The sequence below is a fragment of the Rhinoraja longicauda genome, chromosome 6 (assembly GCF_053455715.1).
Source record: "Rhinoraja longicauda isolate Sanriku21f chromosome 6, sRhiLon1.1, whole genome shotgun sequence".
In the NCBI taxonomy this organism is placed as follows: domain Eukaryota; kingdom Metazoa; phylum Chordata; class Chondrichthyes; order Rajiformes; family Arhynchobatidae; genus Rhinoraja; species Rhinoraja longicauda.
In genome coordinates, this window is record NC_135958.1 from 39,430,308 (window position 1) to 39,457,255 (window position 26,948).

Consider the following 26,948-nt stretch of genomic DNA (forward strand, 5'->3'; position numbering starts at 1 on the left):
CATAATATAATAACAGTAACTAATTTAAGCGTAAATGGCTCCTACATAACCAATTGAGCCCACGTAACACAACTAGTATTCCCTAATTCGTCGATTGCAATATATCCAATTCGCATTGTGAAACATGAGTATTGCAGAACTCCCTGCACCAAGATTGTTGGTCACGTCAGTATTGTCAGGCAAAATATTGCCTCAAGAATTCAGCAGGTCAATGTCCCAGACCCAAGTCCAGCTGCCTTGTTTCCTCTACTGTTGGTAATATTTTAGAGCACTTAGAAACACAGGTTAAAAAAGCTCAAGTCAACATGGTTTTGTTAAGGGGTGATCTTACCCGACGTCCCCCTGTTGGAATTCTTCAAGGCAGTAAATAGCAGGATAGACAAAATCAGTGTATGTTGTTTACCTGGATTTTCAGGCCATTGTGAGGCTGCTAAAGAGGATGAGAGTCCATGGTATCAGCATGGATAGAGGGTTGGCTGAATGGCAGAAGGCAAAGAGTGGCAATAAAGGGGGCCTTTTCTGGTTGGCTGCCAGTGTTCATCTGCAAGGGTCGGTGCTAGGGCTGCCACTCTTCACTTTGTATATCAATGATTTGGATGAGGTAATTGAAGACGTCATGGCCAAGTTTGTGGATGATACGAAGATAGGTGGAGGGGCCTGGTAAACTAGAGAAAGCAGGATCCCTGCAGGGTTTGGACAGGTTGGGAGAGTGGCCTGTGGCAGGTGGAATACATTGTCAAAAAGTGTGGAGTCATACATTTTGATAATAGGAATAAAGCCATAGATTATTTACTAAATGGTGAGAGGATTCAGAAATCAGAGGTGCAAAGGGACTTGGGAGTGCTGGTGCAGGTTTCCCAATAAGTTAAGTGGATTTGATAATGAGGAGGCAAATGCCATGGTAATATTTATTTCAAGTGAACTAGAATATAAAAACAGGGATGTAATGCTCCGGCTTTATAAGGCACTGGTCAGACCACCTTTGGAGTAATGCGAGCAGCTTTAGGTCTGACGTGCTGACGTCGGAGAGTGTCCAGAGGTGGTTTACGGGAATGATCCCAGGGATGATTGGGTTAACGTATAATGAACATTTCATGGAACTGGCCCTGCACTCGCTGGAGTCTAGAAGCATGAGGGGACACTTCAGTGAAAGGCTTGGATAAAGTGTATGTTTGCATCAGAGGGAGAGTCCAGAACCCGAGGGCATAGCCTCAGAGTAAATGGACGTACCTTTAGAAAGGAGATGGAGGAATTTCTTTAGTCAGATGGTGGTGAAGTTGTGGAATTCATTGCCACAGAGAGCCGTGGAGGCCATTGTAGGGCATTTTAAAGTGGACATTGACAGATTCTTGATCAGTAAGGATGTCAAGAGGAGAAAGCAGAATGGGATTGAGAGGGAAAGATGGATCAGCCACGATTGAATGGCGCAGTAGACTCAAATGAGCCGTATGGCCTAATTCTGCTCCTATGACAAAGAAAGGTCAAAAGTGGATAGGTTTGTTCATACTTGTGATATGCTCATCTCCATTTGCACCTCCTCAGAAAACAAAGCAGGTCTTGCCAGTATGCAGTACTCAGACCCAGACTTGTTCATATAACAACACATTTGTTCCGCCCAAGTGCAAGTAAATGAGCAACTCCACAAAGAGTTGCTTTTATAACCACTTCATCTTGACATTTAATAGAATTTTGAGCATACCGACACCAATCTATACCCTGGAATGGTAACTAGAAACTTGACCTGCCCTATAAATATAGTTTGTGCAAGAGCATGTCAAGGCTGGGTGTAAGACAGAAGCGTGATACTCAATGTCCTCTGGATGAGTGCAGCTCTAACAACATAAGAAATTTGGCAGCATTCCCAAACAAACTAGCTAAGTAATTTGCAACTCATGCTTAAATAGTTAATGTGTCCAACTGCAGTAGGTACTATCCACAAATTGCGCTGCCATTTGCAAAGATTTATCAATAGCATCTCCCAAAACATTGCTACCAAAATGCACAAGGGCAAAAGGCACACTAGGCAAGTACTTATTACTAAACATCTTCCCCCTGCCTCATGAGTGCTATGGGATGCGGAAGTTCTAAACTTGCTAGCCAAGCTTCACCATTGGTTTTCAAACTGTATAACTTAGTATTTATTTTCCATTAATCTCCTTATTTTCTATTTATCGCATATATGTTTGTTTTTTTTTGAAAATGTGTTTTATTGGACAACTTTATACGGATTTATCTTTCTCGACAGCTGCATCCTTCATTACTTCCTATAAATTGCGGAGTTCTCTTTTCCTCTTGGCATGGACATCATGCCAAAAGAAAATGGATACCATGGATGGATGGATGGCATGGTACCAGCTGTTTATGGAAAAATTAATTTGATTGCATACTGATCTTGAAAAGACCTTAGGCTATTCTTAGCTTTACTGCAACAAGGAAAAAGATGATCGGAGCAGATGTCTCACAGACTTTATATTATCTGGCCAGGAACCCTCTTTTGAACCCTCATATGCTAGTCTCATTCTTGGTGACGGCGTAGTGTGTGCACAGACCAACTATCATAGAACAGCCAATCGCCATTGACAAAAGTCATCAGTTGGTCTTTTGAATTTACCCACCAAATAGCAAGGTAGTTAAAAAATAAATTATTTTATTATTACTTTCAATGTTAAATATTTTTTTAAATCAAACTGGTGATGAACATTTCAAATATTAGGAACAAAAATCCTTAAAGTATTTCACAGCACAGGTTGGCGCTTAGCCAGATATCGAGGTTCTGTCGGTTAGTTTGTTATAATTCCATCAGCAATCTGATGACATCAGGGTAGAAGCTGTTCCAAAATCAGAAGGTACATGCTCATAAGCCTTCGAGTCTTCTGCCTGATGAGAGAGGGGGTAATAGGTGATTGGGGTGTAAATGTTCCTCGATTACTTTGGCTGCTTTCTTAAGGCAGCATGGTGTGGATGGTATAACTCGATTAGTGCACTAATTATCTAATTTTGTTAGATTTCTACAATGCATGTCATGAAATTTTACAAGAAAATAAAAAAGCATGTCAACGATGAAATGTCGCGGGGAGTCTAAATCCAGTGAAATCTTCACAAATATAGAATTGTTTTCCTTAAAATTAAGTATATACATTTACCTCTGTCCATGTTTTTTTTCTTAAAGATGAAGTACTTTTAGGATTTATGAAATAAAAATTGGATGAGCACAAATGATAACATCATTAATACGGCAAAGGCAATTAAATGTGGGCACCTGGTCCTTTCAGGCAGATGTTGTATTTGTGCATGTTAACAAACTTATCATTTCCAACTTCCTTTACAATTGCACTCAAAGGAAACCACCAATTGCCAACGTATTAAACAACTAACTTTTAAACATTAGTTTTCAAATTTTGCTCCAACTTGTCAACAGAAAGATTGAATTAGCAATTTCATTTTACAAAAAGCCAATTTCTCATTTTGTAATAAATGACCATTAAATTTCCACCTTCAATGACTGCCTGACAGATGGCCAAGAACAATGGTGATATGCTCATCTAACACCGCCAATGGACCAAATTCTATGCCAGCACATACAAGTAATTCATGCCTGCAGCCGATCCTCATCTACAACCTGTTCACAAATTCCAGTTTTGTTACCGATTGCATCATAAATAGCACTCTGAAGCATCAACCGTTTGCAGCTTCCTTCTATCACACAATTCTTTAGTTTCAAATAATATCTCAAATACAAGAACTGAGCACAATATGGTAATACAAATATATGACAAAAACTAAAGGAATTCTTGGGGAAAACAAAATTGAAACATTTTTAACTTTCAAAGCTGATAATTAATCATAGGTTCAAACAAGTAACAAGCTAATAAAACAATGCAGTCATTACTTTTTGATATCGGAATCAAGGCAGTCAGGACATTTTCTGCTCTTGCTTACAATTTTCGTAGCCAGAGCCCAACTATCCATAAGCCTTTTGCAGTGGTCCAAAAGTAATTCACCACTTTTGGGATTTTGCTTCTGTTCTTTAGTTTTTTTAAAGAGAAGAGACTTCTCTATCCTGATTTGCATGCTTCCGATTCTTGTGTCATCCATTATTCCAAACAAAGAAAGAGTACAGCACAGGATGTCAAGACAAACTATCCACATAATCCATATCCCCCCCCATTCCCTGCAAATCCATTTGCCTATCCAAAAATCTTTTAAATGCCACATTCGTATCTGCCTCCACTACCACTCCGCACAGCACTGACCACCTTCTGCGTATAAAAAACACTTGCCCCACACATCATTATTAAAAAGTGCAAGTAACAGAAAAGTCAAAGGCTATAGAGGTCCCTTTCGTTTGAAAACACTGAACAGAAGCAAAATCCAAAAAGGGATGGATCAATTAGCCACAACTGTGAACATTGTAAATATTTAATCAGAATGACATACATGTCTAAATATTATTGAAAAAAAGAGCCCATATAATGCAAATTGATTACCTTAGATATAAATGTGAAAAGCCAACGTAAAATTTTATCAATTCAATTTCCATTTGAAATGTTTTCATCACTAAATTAAGTCTCCAGGTATATAACGTCAATACTGTGCCTCCAAAGTTTAAGTAATTAATTCAGGAACTGTCATAGTTTCATATACCTTCCTGGCACAACACAGAGGAAATAAATTCAACTATGGCCCGCAAAGGAAGTTAAGGAGAGTATTAGATTTCAAAAAGATTCAAATAAAGATTCCAGTAAAAGTAGCAAGTCTGATAATTGAGTCTTGTTTAGAATTCAGCATAAAATAGACAAAAAATAGACAGAAATTAATTCAGAGAGCAAAAATAGAATACAAGAGTAAACTTTCACAGAACATAAAAACAGGACTATAAAAACTTCATGTAAAAAGAAAAAGAATAAAAGAATGTGTCCCTTACAGTGAGAAACAGGAGAATTATCAAGCACAACAAAGAAATATCAGGGTAATAAAACAAATACATTGGTTCATGCAGACACAAAAGACTAGATGCTGGAATCTGGCACAACAAAGAAACCGCTGGAGAAACTCAGCCAGTTTAGCAGCAGCTGCAGAGGAAATGATCATAAGAGATAGGAGTAGAAAAGGGCCATTTGGCCCATCAGGTCTACTGTGCCACTCAATCATGGCTGATCTATCCCTCCCTCCTAATCCCCTTCTCCTGCCTTCTCCCCATAAATTCTGACACTCAAAATGGACAGGTCCCTTCATTTAGCCTCTGCCTCAGTGGTCTAAAACCATCAACATGAGCATTCCATGGAGGAAGAAGTCAGATGCTGATTTATACCGAAGATAGACATAAAGTGCTGCAATGGTCAGAAAACAGTCTGAAGAAGGGTTTCGACCCGATAGATCATCTATTCTTTTTCTCCAGAGATGCAGCCTGATCCACAGAGTTACTCCAGCACTCTTCAACATGAATATTCAGTTCTCCAATTTCAGATAGGCACAAAAAGCAGGAGTAACTCAGTGGACTAGGCAGTCTCTCTGGAGAAATGCAGAAGACTGAAAGCAATAAAAGACCAGGATCAATTAGGGCCGGCAACAAATGACCTCGGGCAGGGTGGTTCACTGATATGCCAATTGTTGGCTAGGGATGGTGTGATCCCAAGAGGGATACAACTGGTTAATCGACATTTAATGGAGGAGGCGCTCCCCCCTACAGTCTGAAGGAGGGTCTCGACCTGAGACATCATCTTCCATTTTGCCTGACCCGCTGTGTTACTCCAGCATTGTGTGCCTATCTCTGGTATAAACCAGCATCTGCAATTCCTTTTTCCTACATTTTGTCAGCTCACTTAATCACATCCGTCCCATTTGTCTTTGCCTTTCCCCAGTAGCTTTACAACATTCATTCATCCTCGCATGCCCATCAAGTCCACTTTTGGTTCTTCTGCCACACAGAGGGGCTATTAACAATAGCCAACTGGACGTGGGAAGAAACAGCCACAAGATCAGAAGTGAGGGCATTTGCTGAAGATTGCATTATGTTTAATTCCATTTCTAACTCCTCATCAGAAACAACCATGCCTGCATGCAGCGAAACCTTCTTAACATTCAGACATGGGGCTGCAAGTGGCAAGTAGCGTTCATGCCTCAGTGGCTGTCAATGATTACCTCAAAGAGAGAGGGTTAGTACAGTACAGGAGTCTTCGGCTCATGATGCCATTGTCAAACATGATAAACCGATCGCATCGGGTGGCGCCACCACAGTGGCTGCCTCGCCAGCAGTCTGTCTGTCCTTTCTACTATTTTATTATTTTAAGTATGTGTTAAAAGTATGTTGTAGTGTTTCTTGGTTTGTTTTATGTGGTGGGTGGGGAGAATTGGGGGAAACTTTTTTTTTCAATCTCTTACCTCGACGGAGATGTGATTTTTCTCCGTGTTGGATCTCCGTCCCTCTGCAGCCTAACATCGAGGAGTTGGCGGCCTTTCCTGGAGACCGGCCCAGCGCTTCAAGCCGCGGGCTTACCATCGGGAGCTGCGATCCTTTGCCGAGGATCGTCTGTGAAGTGCTTCAACCGCGGGGCCTGTGGACTTTAACATCTTGAAGCCCGCGGTCTCTGATAAGAAGAGGCCGATTCGGGAGCTCCATGTTTGTCAACCGTCACGACACGGGAATTCAAACATCCCGACGAGAGGGCTCGGTCATCGGACCGTCGGTAGCGGCGACTGTGGATGGTTCAACAGCCCCGATCGCGTGTGAACAAAAAGGAAGATGATTGAACTTGAATCTGCTGTGGTGGATGTTTATGTTGAATTTTACTTTATGGGGCCGTATGTCTTGTTGCTTTTCACTTAGTATGGCTGTATGGTAACTCAAATTTCACTGTACCTTAATTGGTACATGTGACAATAAATTGAATCTCGAATCTGTCTGCACATGATCCATATCCCTCTATCCCATGCATAAGCATGTGCCTACCCAAAAGCCACTATCCACCTGCCCCAACATCCATCAACCCAACCTTGATCACAGAGACCCCACTCCAACAACCTGGGGATCATCAATGATCAGAAACTCAACTGGAATAGCCACATGAACACCATGGCTAGAACAACCAAATCAGCTGCTGGATATTCTACAAAAAGTGCTTACCACACGAGAACCAAATATTTATCCCCATCTGCAATGCACAAATCAGGGTTGCGACGGAATATTCTGTATTTGCTTGGATCTAACAACTGTCAGGAAGCTAAACACCATCCGGGACAAAACTACCCATTTGATTGGCATCTCTGCTAAACTCCAGTTCCGACTATCAAGAAGGATATCCCCACAATTTGCAAGACAACCAAGTATGATCTCTGCAAGGCTTTCAGGGATACCAAAAAGAGAATTCCAAAACAAGTTATGAACTCAATTCAACCAAGCAGACATCAGGTGACTGTGGCAGGGCCTGAATACCAGCACAAAGTACATGAAGAAATTTCCAGCAACAACATCTCTTTAAAAGATGGGCTCAATGCCTTTTATACCTGCTTTGAACGGACAAACAACGTTCTGCATAGGCACATCTATGCCTTACATCTCAATGAGAGAGGCCAGACCTCCTTTCATGAGGGTAGATCCTCAGAAAATGGCTGGCCCAGGTGGAGTCCCTTGAAGAGTACTGAAATCAAGTGCCAATCAACTGGCCACTCTCATGGCTAACATCTTTAACCTCTCACTTCAAAAGTCAGATGCTCCCATCTGCTTCAAGGAAACCTCTGTCATTCCAGTCTACATGAAAAATAAAGTGACTTGACTCGTTGACTACCGCCCAGTGTTGGATGTTGCAAGTCCACAGTCCCCTGAATGTAGCAGCACAAGCAGATAGGGTGGTAAAGGTAGCATACAACATACTTATCTTTATCGGTTGCTGCGCTGAGTATAAAAGTTGGGAAGTAATGTTACAGCTATATATTTTAAAAGCTTGGTTAGATCACATTTCGATTGGTGCGCAGATCTGGTCACTGCATTACAGGAAGGATGTAGAGACATGGCACAGGGTGCAAAAAGATGTTCATTAGGACATTGCCTGGATTAGAGTGCATCAGCTATAAGGATGTTGAACAAACTTTGATGTTTCAGGGCAAACAGTCAGAGTCTGAAGGGGGACTTGATAAAATTATATGATTATAAAAGGGTACACAATTCTCCCTCCCCCTCCACCACCCTCAGGGTGAAACTGTCAAATTATATAGTGCATCGATTGTAAAACAAAGACAGGAAAGTTTTAAGGAGATTTGCAAATCAACTTTGTGTACACAGAGCGGTGGTATCTGGAACTTACTGCAGTGGAGGAAGCAGATATGAGAACATTCAAAAAGGGACTCTGACAGGTACACAAACTGGTACAGGATGGAGGATTGTGCAAACACTTGAGATTAATGTAAACTATCATCAAGTTTAGCACAGACATTGTGTGTTCAAGAGTCCCCTCCTGTGCTGTGTACTGTTGTATGTTTTATACGACAGTACCAAAAATATTTCAAGTAAATGTCAGAATCATATAATCGCAAACATGTACTGACTTACGAGAAAATTTGATCACCTCCTTATCATCGACTTTCAAGAACAAGCTTAGTTCAAGAACAAGAATACTCTTGTTCTGAATTCTGTCAAATGACATCATGAATAGGTTGGGCTTTCAGGTGTCTTTCATGTTTATGTTGTCACCATGTCAGAATTGTTGACACCAACTGCTGAACAATTCAGTCTGCATCCATTTTGCCTCTAACACACATTAGCTAAATTATCATACAAGAAATATCAGAAAGATGTCAGGTAGCAAAAATTGAGCTTCAATTACAACGTCGAAGAAAAGAGCAATTTGCCTTTCTTTAGGTGACGGTGTGAATTCTTTAACCTTTGAACCAATCTGACCATGTGCCTCAGGAACTACTTAACTTTATACCATTTCTGAGATCCACAACCGTCACTTTATGCCTTATCTTTCACACAATTTAAAAGGGGATAAGCTCCTGAGGTCGCCTTCAAATTCCATGTAGCTCACTTCCTTAAAAACATGTTCCTTATTTATTGAAAATTTATCAAGAGGGGAAGAGGTTTTTCCTGTGCACCACATTGGCCTCTAATAATATTTTTTTTGGACCCATTATCATTTTATTTTGTAGGAACATATTACATGTGCATGTTCTCCTTTGTCATGAGTAACCAAATTAGTACCATCATGAAAAAATGTACAGTACACGGCCAGTTGGCTCAATGTGGCCGTGCCAAGGGCAAAAAGAGCAAGCACAGAGCGTAGGGCAAGTAGTTCATGGCTATTCAACGCAATAAGGAATTCTAACTCTGCCTTTTCAGGCAAATTTCCAGACTCCTATCCACATGGTGGATACACGCTCTTCTACTAATTACGTTACATCTATGTTGCTTGGTTATCAAACTATCTTTTTGAGGGAATGGAAATTTCCTGTTCATATAGGCCCATCAATTTTACACAATCTCATGCTCCAACAGAAATAACCCTGACTTGTGCTCTTTCCTCACTGCAATCATTTTCTAATACCATCAACTTCCTCAAATCTCCCACATACATAACCTAATTCAACCACATATTTCCTGCTGTGAATTAATGAGAACTGTAAGCAGTACTCAAGCTATGGCTTCCTTTATGGTATACATAATCTCCCCACTCTAATATTCTAAGCAACAAAACCCAAAAGTAAAACAATCCTGAGCAGTACAATAAATCCATTTCAACCTTTGCAAAGCCATCATGAATGCCAAAGGTGAATTCCAGACCAAGAGGCAACAATACAGACTCCATCAAGTATGGCAAGACTTGCATGTTATAAAGAAAGTCAAGCAGTATAGCTGGCAACAACAAGTCCCTCCCCACTTATCTTTATGCATTCTCTGCTCGCTTTGAACAGAAAGGCAGTGGAAGGATGTCACTTGCCCCATTAGCCTCGGGTGTGCCCGTCACTGTTACAGATACAAGATTGGCTTTCAAGAGTGAATCTGCAGAAAGCAGCTAGCCATGACGGAGACCCGGGACTTGTCCTCAGAGCCTGCGCCGAGCAGCTGGCAGGAGTACTCAAACTTCATCTCTCACTACTACTTTGAGGTCTCGACCTGTTTTAAGACAATGACTAGCATTCATTTCCAAAGAAAAATAAGCTAACATGCCTTAATGTCTACCATCCAGTGGCTTTGTCATCTACCATCATGAAGTGCATCAAGAGACTGGTGATGATGCACATTAACACCACCACCCTTAGAATATAGCTTTTAGGGCTAACAAAATCAAAGGATATGGGGAGAAAGCAGGAACGGGGTACTGATTTTGGATGATCAGACATGATCATTTTGAATGCTGGCTCAAAGGGCCGAATGGCCTACTCCTGCACCTATTTTCTATACCTCCCAAACTGCTCCGATTCACTCCAGTTTTGGCTATTGTGGCAATAAGTCCACAGCGGATGCTATCTCCCTGGCACCAATCTCATCTTTGGAACACCTTGATAACAAGACCACTTATGTCAGATTTCTATTTATTGACTTTAGCTACACCTTCAACACCATAATCCCATCCAAACTTCTGGAGCTAGCAGTCAGAAACCCACACTACCACAGACACCACAATCAGGATGGACGACAATTAATCCTCCACAATAATTCTCAATCCAGATAATTACAAAAAGCAGAGCAAGTAATCATAGAAGTCTTTCACTCAAACACTGTTGGAAAACTATTATCCCTTTTATCCACTACTGAGCTAATTTTGTTTGTAATTTGCATCCTATCTTGGGTCCCGTGGACTATTACTTGTTTGACCAGTCTTCCACATGAACTTCATTAAAAACCTTGCAAAAATCCATAAGGATTATATTCAATGGCTTAATTGATCCTTCTTTCACTTCAAAAAAAATTCAATTAATCAAATATAGATTTCCCAGAAAAAATCCATACTGACAGTGTTCTTGATTAACTAGAGCTTTTCTAAATGCACGTTTATTCAGTTTCTTTGAATAGAACAGGATAACTCATCCAAGGTTAAACAAAGTGGCCTCTAATTATTTGGTTTAATAACCCCTACTTTTTAAACAATACAGAGTTAGCCCCCAATCTTCAGGCACTGGACTAAATAGCCTGTTCCAATGCTGTATGCCTCTATGACTATTTCTTCTGCAACAAAAGAACATTGTGAAGATGACTGTGGTGAAAGATGCATGGGAAACCCAGTGGTTGTGAACCGTCTTTGAGCTCACCTTCCCTCAGAAAACACCCTAACATTTGATGGTCAGTTCGAGGAAGCATTACATGGCGACCTCAGCGCACAGAAGCGGCAAGGTGGGTGTGGAAGGCGACAGACATTGCAGTGGCCGACATCATGACACAGCAACTGGAGGAAAAGATAATTACTGAAGGCCCCTTCAACAGTCGGGTGAGTGAGTGCAACCTAAATCAGTTGCACAGAGCAGTGACGACCATGAAAGAAACCAAAAACAAACAGGACCAGGCTGACCCCCACATTAAGGCCCAATACATTGGTGATAGGATGAGAAAATAAGAAATGCATATTTCAAAGACAAGATCAGATTCTATTTCAGAAAGTTGAGGCTTTGAAAGTTGCACCATAATGTGGTGGCTCTTTACGTGCTGAACCAGATGATGATCTACTGTTATCCATTACAATCGTTCCACTTTCCCTTGTATGATTATATTCCTGGTATGATTGATTTGATGGGACCGCTTGCAAAAAACAGCTTTTCACATGTGACAATAAACTAAACATTGAAAAATTATTCAAAGCCTCCATAATCCCCTGTTTCACTTCTTAATAGTCGAGAATACACAAATGAAAATTAATTTGCCAGATTTTCGATATCAATATCATCTCAGGATATCCAGTATCCGAGTTGCGCTTATAGCTTTGACATTGGTGTCTGGGCCAGTTGAGTTTCTCAGTAGTGATTCCCAGAATGATAAAGGGATGGCAGCGATGATAATGCCATTGAATGGCAAGGGTAAGCCATTGCTCTCTTATTGGAATGATGATTACGCAGCTTTTTTTTGTGACACAAATATTAGTTGCCAGTTGTTAGCCCCTGTCAGAGTAGGCTAGGTCTTGCTACAAATACAGACATGGTTGCTTCTTTTGCAGAGACTTGAAAAAAATTGAACAGCGAAATCAGCAAGCATTCCAGCTTCTAACCTTTGATGATAGACAGTGGATTAGTGTTGCCACACACAAGGATGTTTGATATCTGTGAAGTTACATTAAAGTATTACAAAATTATAATGGCTTAGTTGAAGGTACTGATCAATCATTGGATCCACTAGCTTGGCATGAGAAAAAGGTGCAACATTCCCTTAGCCTCACTAGGCAGCCATGATGAAGTGATAAATTAGCTTGCATTATAAAGACACAGTCTCAGAAGGTTAATTAATTGGGAAGTGTCCATCAGGCTATACTGAGAGAAGAAACAATGGAACCATTCGAAGATACTTACAGGGTATCCCAGGCCTTAAAAGCAAGCAAAGCAATTGGCTTTAACTATGGTGATAAGAGACAGCTAGAGGTTCAGGTTAAGACAGTTAAATATCTATGGTGAGACTTGGTCAGGCGACCCATGTTCAATATAAGATATTTTATTAACTGTCAGGAGTGATCAATTTTACATTCCCAACTACCTGATTGACTTAGTGCAAATAACCAGTTTGGCGTGTAGTTGAAATAGAAAATGGTTGTTCTATTGTAGTAACCAGGTTCAGCTGCAAAGGGAGGTGGACAAATTAGATCACTCTTGTACTACACAATCAAAGGAGATGAATTTTGAAAACTGAATTTAACTCCTTGCCAAACCTAGATGGTAACAAGAAACTGGTCACAGAGAGACTGACAGAGGACCAATATGCACAATCACAAAGAAGAAACCACGAACCTGTAATTCCAAACAAATAGTAAGCCACAAGTCCAACCGAGACCGATCACTTTGTGTCTTGCTGGGTCTACCACGCATCATACGAGTACTCGTACATTGTCTCTGTAACCCATCCAAATCAAATATGCCTATTTTCATTTGTCAATAATGTGACACTAATGCCATGTACTAATTTGGTACATGTCGAAGGTATGGTTCTGTGGCATGATAGCTCTCACAACTTAAACTTCAATTATCCGATATTTGAGAGGAGAATCTTGCAAGGTCGAGCATGGAGTGGAACGGTTAAGAATGCATCTTGGTCGGGATGAAGTTTGGGCTGTTTCTGGGATGAATGACTCATAATTCTGCTACATTGAAATGTAATGCTAAGATCAAAGACAGGTGATCTGTCTTTTTTTAAATTCTGTTATTAATGTTGTGGCAATCATACAAAGCTTGCTGAGCCTTGCAGGGAATATAAGAATCAATCATATGGAGTGAATGTGGAGTCGGATATAAGAATGTCAGATTTCTTTCATTAAAGAGCACTGGTAAAGCAGATGGGTATTTACAATCCTGTAGTTTCTATCATTAGCATTTTTAAGAGTAGGTTTTGCCAAATTTTAACCTATTACCTCAATTTAAATTCCTCTACTATTGGAGAGTGGAATCTCTATCTTTCTCACATCTGTGAACATCTATTTAATGCCATGCTCATGTTTTTATTCTATAATGTTCGTATTTCATAAATTTCCAAGAGGGAACAATAGGCTTCTGGACCTGCCCCTCAATCAATACTTCTGTAAGAGCCCAAGCACCATACTCACCCTTTTCAATCTTCCAATCCTCTTCTCGGTAGTTTCAACCTTCTCCAATACTAGCATACCTACCCAGAAGGTATTTATTCACAAAATGCGGGAGTAACTCAGCAGGTCAGGCAGCATCAGGAGAAAAGGAATGGGTGACATTTCGGGTCGAGACCTTTCTTCACCCTGGCAGAGATGCTGCCAACATTGTGTGCCCACCTTCGATTTAAACCAGCATCTGCAGTTCTTTCCCACATTTTCCACTATGCAATTGCTGCATTTTCCAATTCGAATTTTGCTCTTTAAATATCTAAATATTTGTGTTGTGCCTCCAGCGCCTGCATGGTTGGCTGCAGAAGGCGTTTCCCCCGGGACACACAGGTGGTCGGTCGGGCAAGGAGAGGGACGTTGTTCGCCAGGTCGAGGGCGACAAAGGAGGCCCTGCAGTAGCCTGGGGCTCTCCTGGATCAGGCGCTGCTCCAGTGCATCCAGCGCTGGAGGCATTACCCTTCCCCTACTTTTTTTTTTGTCGTTTTGTTAAACTTTAATTTACTACTTCGATGACGTACACATGAGATTCCCAGTCAGTGTTCACTGATCCTTCAACTCCCGGAGGCGACGGATGGCAGATTTCACCGTAACAGCCGAGGTGGTGTTGTTGGCCCAGGCTCCTCCGACCACAATCTTCATGCAGGATCCACAATGCCAAATACCAACAGCTCACCTCTTTATCTTGGTCTTCCCACAGAAGGAGCAGGTATACTTGGCGTGCTGACTGATCTCGGTCTTCTTCACCATTTTACGGAGCGACGCTCCGTACCTGGTGCCGTACTTGCCCACAATCCCCAATTTCTTTGTGTGTTTCACCATTGTCGCGGCTCCGGCCCCTCTCCTACTGGCCCACTCATCGTGTCCGTCGTGATCCATGCTAAAATAATTCTACTGTGCAGTGCACGCGTGACAATAAACCACCATTCATCTTGGCCGCTAAAAAAAAGTGCCCACGCTACCACAGAACCCACAGCACAGAACGTGCTTGCTGCGGGCCAGATAAAATCTCGCTGGATAAAATCTTCTGCGGGCCAGAGTTTGGCGAGGCCAGACCAGCGGCAAGGCGAGGCCAGACCAGCGGCGAGGCGAGCGGCGGGGCATGTGTTTTGCGGAAAAATGTGAGGCAAAATCAGAATGGCGGAAATGAAATAAGAAAGCGGAAACTTTCCGCCAAATTCGGATGGGTTGGAAGGTCTACTCATGCCTTCATAGTCCCCTTTGTTCAACTGCAACACTGACACGTCCGATTTAACCTTCTCCCTCTCAAATTGCAGATTAAAACTAATCATATTATGATCACTACCTCCAAGCGGTTCCTTTACCTCAAGTTCTCTTATCAAATCTGGTTCATTGGACAACACTAAATCCAGAATTGCCTTTTCTCTGGTAGTCTCCGGTACAAGCTGCACTAAGAATTCATCTCTACAAACTCTCTTTCTTGGGGTCCAGAACCAACATGATTTTCCCAGTCTACCTGCATATTGAAATCCCCCATCACCACAGTGGCATTACCTTTGCTACATGCCAGTTTTAACTCCTGCTGCAACTTACACCCTACATCCGGACTACTATTTGGGGATCTATCGATAACTCCAATTAGTGTCTTCTTACCTTTACAATTCCTCAACTCTATCCATAGTGACTCTACCTCGTCAGTCCCTATATCACCCCTCACAAGAGACTGAATTTCGTCCCTCACCAACAGAGCAACCCCTCCGCCTCTGCCCACCTGCCTGTCCTTTCTATAGGATATATAATCCTGAATATTAAGTTCCCAGGCCCGATCCTCCTGCAGCCACGTCTCTGTAATCCCCACAATGTCATATCTACCAACCTCTAACTGAGCCTCAAGCTCATCTTCTTTACTTCTTATACTTCACCCATTCATATACAATACTTTTAATTCCTTGCTCATCTCACCTTTCACATCGATGCCTATTACACTTGGCCATACTTTCCTATCCCTTTGTGAGCTTTCTTTCCCGTTAATTCTGGGGTCATTAACTATCCGTTTACTCTCTTTCCCTTTAACTCCATCCTTGACTGTCCCATTTGACACCCCCCCCCCCAATTTAGTATAAAACCACCCGTGTAGCAGTAGCAAACCTGATTCCCAAACCCAGGGAAAAAACTCTACACATACTCTGTACCCTATCTATTCTCCTTAGGATTTTATACACATCTATACGATTACCAAAGACGTACAGGTATGTAGGTTAATTGGCTGGGTAAATGTTAAAAAAATTGTCCCTAGTGGGTGTAGGATAGTGTTAATGTGCAGGGATCGCTGGGCGGCACGGACTTGGAGGGCCGAAAAGGCCTGTTTCCGGCTGTATATATATGATATGATATGATACCCTTCAAACTCCTTATGATATGATATGATACCCTTCAAACTCCTACGCTCCAAGGAATGAAGTCCCAGCCTGCCCAACCTCTCCCTTTAGTTCAGGTCCTCAAGCCCTCGCAGGATTCTCAAAGATCTTCTATGCACCCTTTCCAGCTTAATGGCCTCTTTCCTATAGCAGGGCGACCAAAACTGAATACAATACTCCAAGTGCGGCCTCACCAATGTCTTGTACAACCAACGTAACATTCCGACTTCTATGCTCAATTCAAGTGTTTAATTATCGTATATACCAACAACATAACAATGAAATTCTTACTTGTAGCAGCTTACCACACCCTTAAATGTATTACAAAATTGTAATACATGCAATACATAATTAAATGTAAAACCATTCTCTCATGTCCCTCTGGTAATGCAATCTTGCCCTTGTCCTCAATCTTATTTTTTAAGGACTGTACATTTGTACATAAGATTCTGGGGAGGGGAGCTCGTAAGCCCCTGCATTTCCTTCTTACTTGTAGACCGCCCCAATGACCACGTTTCCTGGCGCAATGATTCTCCATGGCTGTTCCAGATACTGAACTCAGGGTTTGTGCAGGGAGTAGGGCCTGAATTTCCATTGCTGCAGGGGATTCCCTTGCCATCGGTAGATCAAAACAGCACTAATTAATTTAAATAGACTTGTTTCTTTTCACTTAAGCTCAAAACACTTGCAATATGCTGCAATTCAGCACCATCCTTTTTTTCCAACTGATGAAAAAACAAACCAAAAGCCCTTTCCACCACCCTATTTACCTATGACACCACTTTCAAGGAATTATGTTCTTGTACTCCTAGATTTCTCTGCTTGACAAAATTCAATAGAGCCCTACTGTTCACCACAAATGGTCTGCCCCGATTCGATTTTCCAAAATATAACACCTCATACTTAACTGAATTTGTTAAACTCCACTCACAATTCCTCGATCCACCTGCCCAGTTGATCAAAAAAAATCCCACTGTAATTCTTGATAACCATCTTCACTGTCTCCGATACTACCTATTTGAGTGTAATCTGCACATTTACTAATTGTGTATTTTATGAATGGCATTTAAAAAAATCCCCATCCATTAAGTTTACCTGATCTTGCCCTCACCAATCTACCTGCTGCAGGTGCATAGGTTCAGGACAGCATTGGGTAGAAGTGACCACTACTTAGTCACTGTAAAGACAAAATTTAGATTTTTAAAAGATTTTTTTTAGATTTAGAGATACAGCGCAGAAACAGGCCCTTCGGTCCACCGGGTCTGCGCCGCCCAACAATCCCCGCACACCAACACTGTCCTACACACCCTAGGGACAATTTTTACATTTGCCCAGCCAATTAACCTACATACCTGTACGTCTTTGGAGTGTGGGAGGAAACCGAAGATCTCAGAGAAAACCCACGCAGGTCACGGGGAGAACGTACAAACTCCGTACAGACGGCGCCCGTAGTCAGGATCGAACCCGAGTCTCCGGCGCTGCATTCGCTGAAAGGCAGCAACTCTACTGCTGCGCCACCTTCAAATAGAGAAGACCCATTTTTTTTTCCAATTGTATGGCACTACAATCATGGTAAATTTGAGAGACTTGGAACAGACCCAGCAGCTCAAAACTGGGCCTCCGTGAAGAAGTGAGAGTCATCAGCAGATGAAGAAACATGGAGGAGTGAACCAGAGTATTGCAATGAAATTAATGCTGCAAGGGAAGGAAAATGAATCTAGCATAAGAAAATATCAGTAATGGTGTCTGGGACATGCAAAAGAAAAAGGATTCTGATAAAGTTATATTGAGATGAATTTAACCTGTTGATAATGCAACCCACATTTTGGGACAACGTCTCAATAAAATACATACCAATGAATGGCACCCTTTATTCTGTTTGACCCACAATATCAATTTACAAGAGATGTAAAATACACATGACAGGGAAATGCTCAAATTAGTTTGATTTGCATGAAAAGCTTGGCAGCATTAGGTTCATTCCAAAATGAAAATAACAACCACCACACCATTCTTCTGTAAATATCCACATTACAACAGTGGCTGTGGGTTAATAATGTTTAACATTGAGGATATATTTGGAATTTAGACATGATGCAACACCAACTTTTATTTAAATAAACCCAGGAGATTTTCCATCCAAGTTTCTGATAACATCATGGAATGTACAATCATCTGCTTGAAAACTATGGAAGGTCACACCGTAGCATAATATTAAAAATAAAATATAGTACTTACTGATTCCATAGTTCTCCACCGAGGCATGTATTTGTTCCAATAAAGGTATGCACCAGCTTTGATGTCAGTGCTCTGAAATGATATTTGAGATGTAATTAATTAGAAGCAAAAGGCAAAAGTCCAACCAATTGAAATGGTGTGTGCACCTCAGCGTGAGTTTCAAAAACATAAGCATTATTCACTATCGCCATTTGTGCCAAACAGAATCTTTACACCCAAGCTCAAGTTAAAAATTGCATGCAGAGCAAGGAATTTTAGAAATTTATCTCAACTATCTTCACAGAGCATGGATTGTTATAGTTTGATCTAATAAAGTACAAAACAGTCGAAAGTGTGCCATCTCTCAGGATTACAAGAATCTCTGCAACCGATGCTGTTTTGCGGACACTTTTTTTCTACAAGCTTCCAAACAGGCTGAATACTTACATTTCTTCTCTATGTCAAGTTTGAATGGTAATTCGAATTTCATTGGTACACGTGACAATAAACTGACCTTGAAACCCTTTTACTTTTCAAATGGTGTTTTTTGCCGAATTGGATTCCTCAATAATAAACTCAGCTTCGAATACGTATGATTAGTCATACAGGGTGGAAACAGGCCTTTCAGTCCAACTTGCACGCATTGACCAACATGTCCCATCTACACTGGTCCCACCTGCCTACACTTAGCCCATAACGCTCTAAACCTAACCAATCCATGTACCTGTCAAAATGCCTCTTAAACATATGATAATACCTGCCTCAACTACCTCCTCTGGCAGGTAATTCCATACACCCACCACCCTGTGTGTAAAAAGGGTTACCCTTCAGGTTTTATAAAATCTTCTCCTCCCCCCCCCCCCCCCCCCGGGTTCTTAACTCCCAAAGACTCTGTACATTTACCTGATCGATTTTTCTCATGATCTTGTACACCTCTATAAAATTGCCTTTCATCCTCCAAGGGATAAAGTTCCAGCCGGCTCCACCTCTTCCTATACCTCAGGCTCTCAAGTCCTGACAACGTCCTCGTATATCTTCTCTGCGCCCTTTCCAGCTAGACATCTTTCCAATAACATGGCAAGCAAAACTGAACATAATACTCTAAATGTAGCCTCAATGTCTTATACAACTGTCCTATTACCTCTCACGTTCGACGCTCAATACTGACTGATGAAGGCCAAAGTCTTTTGTGATGCTACTTTCAAGGAACTATGTACCCGCACTCCTAGATCCATCTGCTCTACAACGCTCCCATGAGCCATACCATTTACTATGTAGGTCCTGCCTTTGTTAGACTTTCCAAGATGCAACACCTCACATTTCTCTATATTAAATTCCATTAAACATTCTTCAGCCCAATGGATGAAGCTCCTGCTGCAATTTTTAACAACCATCTGCACTAACCACAATACGTTTGTGTCATCTGCCTTGTAGGTTCTCATCCAAATTATTGTGCAGAAGACAAACACTAATGGGTCCAGTGCTGAACCCTGAGGCACAACACTAGTCACAGGCTTTCATTTTGAAAAGCAACCTTCTACCATCACCCTCTGCTTCCTTCCATGACGCCAACTTTCCATCCAGTCAGCTATCTCTCCTTGGAACCTGTGCGATCTAAACTTTCAGAGCAGTCAACCATGCAGAACCTTTTCAAATGCCTTGCTGAAATTAATATAAACAACATTTACAGCTCTGCCCTCATCAACCTTTTTGGTTACATCTTCAAAAAACAGATTCATGAGAGACAATGTCCCACGAACCAAACTGTGCCGATTGTCCCTAATCAGCCCTTGTCCATCTAAATGCATGTACAGCTTATCCCCGAGAATACTCTCTGGTAACTTTCCAACCACAGATGTTAGGCTCACTGGCCTGTAATTCTCAGGCTTTCTCTGCAGCCATTCTTAAATAGGGACACAACCTACAAATTTATCACCAAACAATATTCTGGCACCTCACCCATATTTAACGACTACTCATAAATCTCAGAAGACACTTGCAATTTCCTCTCTTGCTTTCCACAATGCCCTCGGATATATCTGGTCAAGCCTGGGAGATTTGTCTATCTACATACACACCAGGACCCTCAGCACCTCCTCGACTAATACTGACTGCCCTCAATGCAATTCTATTGACTGTCCCAAGTTCCTCGGTCTTCGGATCTTTCTCCATGGTAAACACAGAGGAAAAATACTCTGAGGACCTTGCCCATCTCCTGCAACTCCAGAGCTGATTCCTGAGCAGTCCCATTTTCTTACTGGTTACCCCTTTTTTCCTTTATGCACATAAACATCCCACTTTCCTGGTGTTCCTTTACCTTCAAACGATCTGCTCCAATCAACGCAAGTTCCTGTCTAATACCTTCAAAGTTGGCCTTGCCCCAATTTAGAATTTAAAGTTAAAATCCCCTACTACGACAAATGTATTAGTCCTGCATCTGCCTGCAATCTCATGGCATGTTTGCCCTTCTAATCCTGTTGACTATTTGGGAGTCCTTAGTACGCTCCCAACAAGGTGACCATCCCTTTCTTGTTTCTCAGCTCCATCATTTAGCCTCATTGGACGAACCATCCGTACTGTCACTTCTGACCACTGGCCATCCGCCGCAGTTAGTCTCAACCTCCTCACCGAAAACTCTTGAGCCAAAGACTCACACTCTACCTTCACATAGCACTTCACTTCAACAGTTCTTTGTAAAAACTGGACATGTGGGCAACTATTGATATCAGCACATCTACTCCCAATTCTTACCAGCAAAGATAATTAGATAGCAAACAGAAATGGTTAAATGCCCCGTTGAAAATTATAACAGGCAGACAAATGAACTTTACAGAATTGCACATGGTGGTCAATTAATAATGCTAACATAAATCCTCCCCAAATATGACAAGGTTCTGTTTCTGACATCTGTTCATAACCCAAACCATTAACAGGTTGGAAATGCAGACACTCACCAATATACTTAAATAAGAACATAGGCCGACCAAGGGCGACATGTAGTTAAACCAGGGCATTTAACGCAACCACTCAGAATGAAGATTCCACAAGGCAGATGTCTGCTGCCCCACAAAGGACAGCAAATTCACCCTATCGGTCGGTCTCCCAACCTCTCTTTCATACATGTATGGGCTGTACACAAGTCAGGCAGTCGGAAGCTCTGGAGGACCTGTAATGGTTTCCCTAATATTTTCCCTATACACTGAATACAATGGGTATTTCCGTTAACATCCAGAAACACATCATGTTGACAGGAGCTGCTATCCCGGAAGCACTCTGCAGAACTATCCCTGGACACCTACAAATTCAACCAGGAACACCTACAAATACTGAAAATCTTAGTGACTCCGTCTGAGATGTTGGTCACCTAAGAATGGTCCTTTTTGTTTTGTTTTACTGCATTTAACTTAAAATGGGAGGATGTTATTGTTTTTTACCTTCTCACTTAAAACTCCCAATCCTATAAAAGAGTATCTTGAAATAATTAATGAGGTAGATTTTGAGCCTTCAACCAATATTATAACATCACATCACAACACAACACGCTGTCTTATTTGACAGGCGACATTTGTGCTTCATAGTCAACCTGTCAAAGCAATGGACGAGAGTTGCAACTGGGCCAGAAGTCATTGAGGCATATCATCTTGCTCTTCTTAAGCGCCAGAATTATTTATGTTCTTTTGAAGCAGGAGGGCAACTCACACCATCGTAGTGAGAAGTTGAAGATCTCCACGAAAGTTCCAGCCAATTGGTTCGAATTATATAGTTTAAGTGGAAAAAGGAACAAATAACCTCGTCCCAAAAAACACGAATCACTAGAGATGTACATTTACCAGCATTTGTGGTGGAAAAAAACGTTTGTATTTGACCAGTAACTTTCCTTGGAGAAATTGGACTTGAAACATAGATTCTTGTCTCTGTAAATTGCTGAGTATGCACAAATATTCACAATGCAAGTGAAGATAGAATACAAGGATAATCTTGCTTTTGGAATTCTGTCTTGCAATGTCTATGAAAATATTTCACAGGGTTACTGTGTCACACGGTGCTCCACTGTAATTAAAGCTCTTAACTCTCTGGTGAATTTGATGTATAAAAAATTATGCAAGTCTGCACCAATTATTGTTAATCAGGCCATTTTTTTCAAATGGGTCATTTACAGAACTTAATTCAGATTATTTTGTTCATGAGTCAGGTACAGGAAGTGAAAATCGAAAGATTCCCAGGCGTACAGAGGACGCAGCAGCACACTTAAGAAAATCAGACGGGCAAAAAGGGTGCATGAGACCGCTTTGGTAGAGATTAAGATGAATCCAAAGAGATATTATAAACAAAGCAAAAAGAGTGGTGCGCTCAAAGTGGACTTTTTTGTTTGTAGCTACAGGAGATTAGCAAAGCGTTTAATAAATATATTGCGTTTTTTTTAACCATGGAGAAAGACAAGACGACTAGGGAACTTGGGGAAGTTAATGAGGATGTCTTGGGGATAGCCCGATTTACAATAGAACACGTGTTGGACATCTTAAACCATATGATGGTATATAAATCTCTGCGGCTTGATCAGGTATATCGAAGAAAACTGGAAGAGGTAAATGCATCATCTTTACCCACAGCCGAGGAGCCAGAGGACTGCAGAATGGCTAATCTGTGCCATTATTTCAGGGGCTGCTAAGAAAATCCTGGGAACTATTCAGCAAGCAATAGGCAAATTATCAGAGGAGGTTCTGATGCATTTAAAAAAACAAAGGTTGATGAAGGATCATCAACATGGTTTTGAGCACGGGAGATAGTGGCTCACAAATATGATTGAGTTTTGTTTTTTAAAGTAACTGAAGATGACCGCCATGGGCAAGGTGGTAGGTGTAGTCTACGTGGATTTCAGCGAGGCTTAGATAAGTTTCCACATGGTACATAATTCTGGAAGGCTAGATTGCATGGGATACCAGGGAAAGCTAACTAAATGGCATGATGGTAGGAAGCAAAAGGTGATGTGGAATATTGTTTTCAGACTGGAAACCTGTGAAGAGTGTTATGCCTCAAGGGTTGGTGCTGGGCCCATGACAATGTACATGACATTGTTAGTAAGTTTGTAGATGACGTTAAAGTAGGTCGCATCATGAAAAGTGAAGATGGTTATCCAGAATCTGCAGGATCTTGATCAGCTGGGGAACGTGGGCCGAGGAATTGCAAATCGAATTAATTCAGATAAATGCAAGGTGTTCCATTCTGGGAAGTCAAACCAGTATTAGGCTTTCACAATGAAAAGTGGGGCTGTGGAGAGTGTTGTAGCTCAGAGGATCGATGAGTACAAGGATAGTTCCCTGAAAGTGGCATCATAGGGAGACAGCATGATAAAGGGAATGGAGTATAGAAGCTGGGACATTATGCTGTTAAGGTGCACGACATTGGTTAGGCTACACTTGGGAGTATGGTACTCAGTTTTGACCACCCTGATAAATCAAAGATGTAATTTAGCTGGAAAGAGTGCAGAAAAGATTTACAACATTAACTTTGTCTCCAGAGTCCTGGTAAAGTGGCTGGTTGGTCAGGCTAAGACTCTTCTTTCAAATGTAGGAGACCCCAGGGTGTTCCTATGCTGTATAAAATCATGAGGATTATAGTCAAGATGAATGCAGTCCCAGCGTTGAAGAATTGGGTTAAAGCGAGAAGGAAAATATTTAAATACAAACACGAGGGGCAACTTTTTCCATACAGAGTGGTATGAATATGGAACAAGCTGCCATGATAAGTGCTTGAGTCAGGTACAATAACATTTAGAAGGTTAGACAAGTACATGGATATGAATGTTTTAGATAGATATGGGTCAAATGCGATCATATGGGATTAGCTTTGAGGAGCATCTTTGGTTGCCATGTTAGGCCAAAAGGGCCTGCTTCCATGCTGTGTGATTCTATGATTATTAAGGTGTAGAATCTACGTAGTTGTAATGATTATTGTGTCATTGTTTCTATAGACCCTTCCAACTATAGTAGAGAAACTGTTGTAAATACTCAACAGGTCAAGTGGCATGGAGAAAGAAAGAGATTTGTGTTTCATGCCTTGAATGGCATTTCCCTAATGCAACCCCGATGCACTGATTATTTCAATCTAATAATTACGGTTACAGATCAAAATGTGTACTTTGAGAATTGTAAATTACTGGAACACTAGTAGCATTTGCTCCTCCATATCTTCTTCAACAAAACACAATGTCCCAAGGACTGAAACAAAACTTAGCATGAGTTATACCTAGAATAAAGCCTACCCTGGTAAACGATAGAATGTTTTAAAGTGGGAATAGTTTGGATTTCTCCCATATTGATACTATTCACTGCAGGACAGATGAGAGCAGGGTGATAGATGTTGTCCATATGCAAGCTTTGTCCTACATGGAAGGTTGGTCCAGAAGGTTAGATGACTTGGGATCGGATACAAAATTGGCATGGTGGTAGGAATAAGAGGATTGAACAGCAGGTTATTTTTACACAGGGTCCACTCTTGTTTGTCATCTATATCAACGATTTGGATGAGAAGGCAGTGGGCCATAGTTAAACGTTTGTAGATGTCACAAAAATAGGCTGCACAATGGACTGTGAAGGATATACAAAATTACAAAAGAATCGAGATCAACTGGGAAAGTGGGCAAATGATTGGTAGATGGAATTTAACTCAACACAAATGCAAATGGTTGCATTTTGGCAAGTTAAACCAGGAAAGGACTTGTACAGTCAGACTCTGGAGTGTGTTATAGAACAGAGACACACTTGAGGTGCATGTACTTAGTTCTCCAAAAGTGGCAACACAAGGTATGAAGGCGGCAGTTGGTGCACATTTATTGGTTCGGCCACTGAGTACATGAGTTGAGAATGCCGTATTACAACTGTACAGGACAGCAGCATTTGGCACGCTGGTCTTCATCAATCAGGGAATTGGATATAGAAGCTGGGATGTTATGTTACAGTTGTACAAGAAGTTGGCATGGTCATACTTGGAGTATCATGATCAGTTTTGTGTCTAACTTCGGTTTAAACCAGCATCTACTGTTCCTTCCTAAACATTTCAGCCGATAAAGAAGATTGTTTTAAGATTACAAGATATAACTGAACTGGAAAAGTAGGCAAGGGGATGAATGAAGGAATTTCATTCAGAAGTGTAAAGTGATGCATTTTGGGAAGTTAAACAAGGTTAAGACATACACTGTTAATGGCAGAGCCCTGGGGAGTATCAGAGAGGCCATGGGGTACAAAATTTAGTTCCCTGACAAATGACAGTACAAGGAGTCAGCATAGCGAGGAAAGCCTCTTGCCTTGATCGGTTGAATCATGGAGAATTGCGATGTTATATTATAGTTGTACAAAGCGATAAACTATGCCGCACCTGGAATATTGCGTGCAGTTCTGATCGCTGCTCTTTGTGTACAAGACGATTAAGCTAGAGCATGCAGAAACTATTCATGAGGATGCTGCTTTGGAACGCTTCAGTTTTAAGAGATTGGATAAACTGGGGACAAAGGAACTACAGGTGCCAGTTTACAAAAACAAAAGTGCTGGAGCAATTCAGCGGGTCAGGCAGCATCTCTGAAGAACATGGATAGGTAACGTTGCAGGTCGGGACCCTTTAGCAGTGAGAAGAAAGCAAGCTGGAAGGGAATTAAAGGCAGAGCAAATCCAGCCACGTGTTAAGTGGATACAGGCGAGGAGGGGTCCATCTACTATGATAGCAGAGAGGAAATCACATTTACCAAGGAAAGAAGAAATCCCATTCCAAAATGACCTCTGTCCTGGGCTGCCTCCTTTGCCAGAATGAGGTTGTATGCAAACTAGAGAAGTGGCACCTCATTATCTGTTGAGTAGCTTACAACCCCCCACAGTGTGAACATTGAATTCTCCAATTTTGGGTAACTAACCTACAAACAACTCTCTCCCCTCCCCCTTCCCTCTCCTCTCTTTCCCTTCCAACTCGATGTGCACCTATTTCTTCATTTCCCCTCCACAAGATGCTGGAGTAACTCAGCGGGTCAGGCAGTATCTCTGGAGAAAAGGAATAGCCGATGTTTCGGGTCGAGACCCTTTGCCGGACTATATCTGAGCCCGATGAAGAGTCTCGACCCGTAACTTCCTTTTCTCCAGAGTTGCTACCTGACCCGCTGTTACTTCAGCATTTTGTGTCTGTCATTAGTAATCATTGTTTTTTGTTTAAAAAGATCAGGCTACCAACCTTGAATGCCTCGTACCTTGAAGATGCCTGGGTCCCTTGAAGGCAGAAGCAGGGGAATTTATTATGGGGAACAAGGAAATGGCAGACGAGTTGAACCGGTACTTTGGATCTGTCTTCACTAAGGAAGATACAAGCAATCTCCCAGATGTTCTACTGGCAAGAGATTCTAGGGTGACGAAGGAACTGAAGGAAATCCACATTAGGCAGGAAATGGTGTTGGGTAGACTGATGGGACTGAAGGCCGATAAATCCCCAGGGCCTGATGGTCTGCATACCAGGGTACAAGGAGGTGGCGCTAGAAATTGTGGACGCATTGGTGATCATTTTCCAATGTTCTAGAGATTCAGGATCAGTTCCTGTGGATTGGAGGGTAGCTAATGTT

General features: G+C 41.5%; 1 protein-coding gene and 1 pseudogene across 2 annotated transcripts in view; both read right to left on the reverse strand.

Moving 5' to 3' along the window:
• ankrd11 (ankyrin repeat domain 11) overlaps positions 1–26,948 on the reverse strand; it is a 132,801-nt gene that overhangs the window by 77,278 nt on the left and 28,575 nt on the right. For both annotated transcript variants that reach the window (XM_078400844.1, XM_078400845.1), the window contains exon 2: positions 18,374–18,445. The gene's annotated coding sequence lies outside the window, so the exon portion shown is untranslated. The remainder of the gene's footprint in view (positions 1–18,373; positions 18,446–26,948) is intronic.
• LOC144594872 (large ribosomal subunit protein eL43 pseudogene) lies at positions 14,301–14,579 on the reverse strand (annotated as a pseudogene).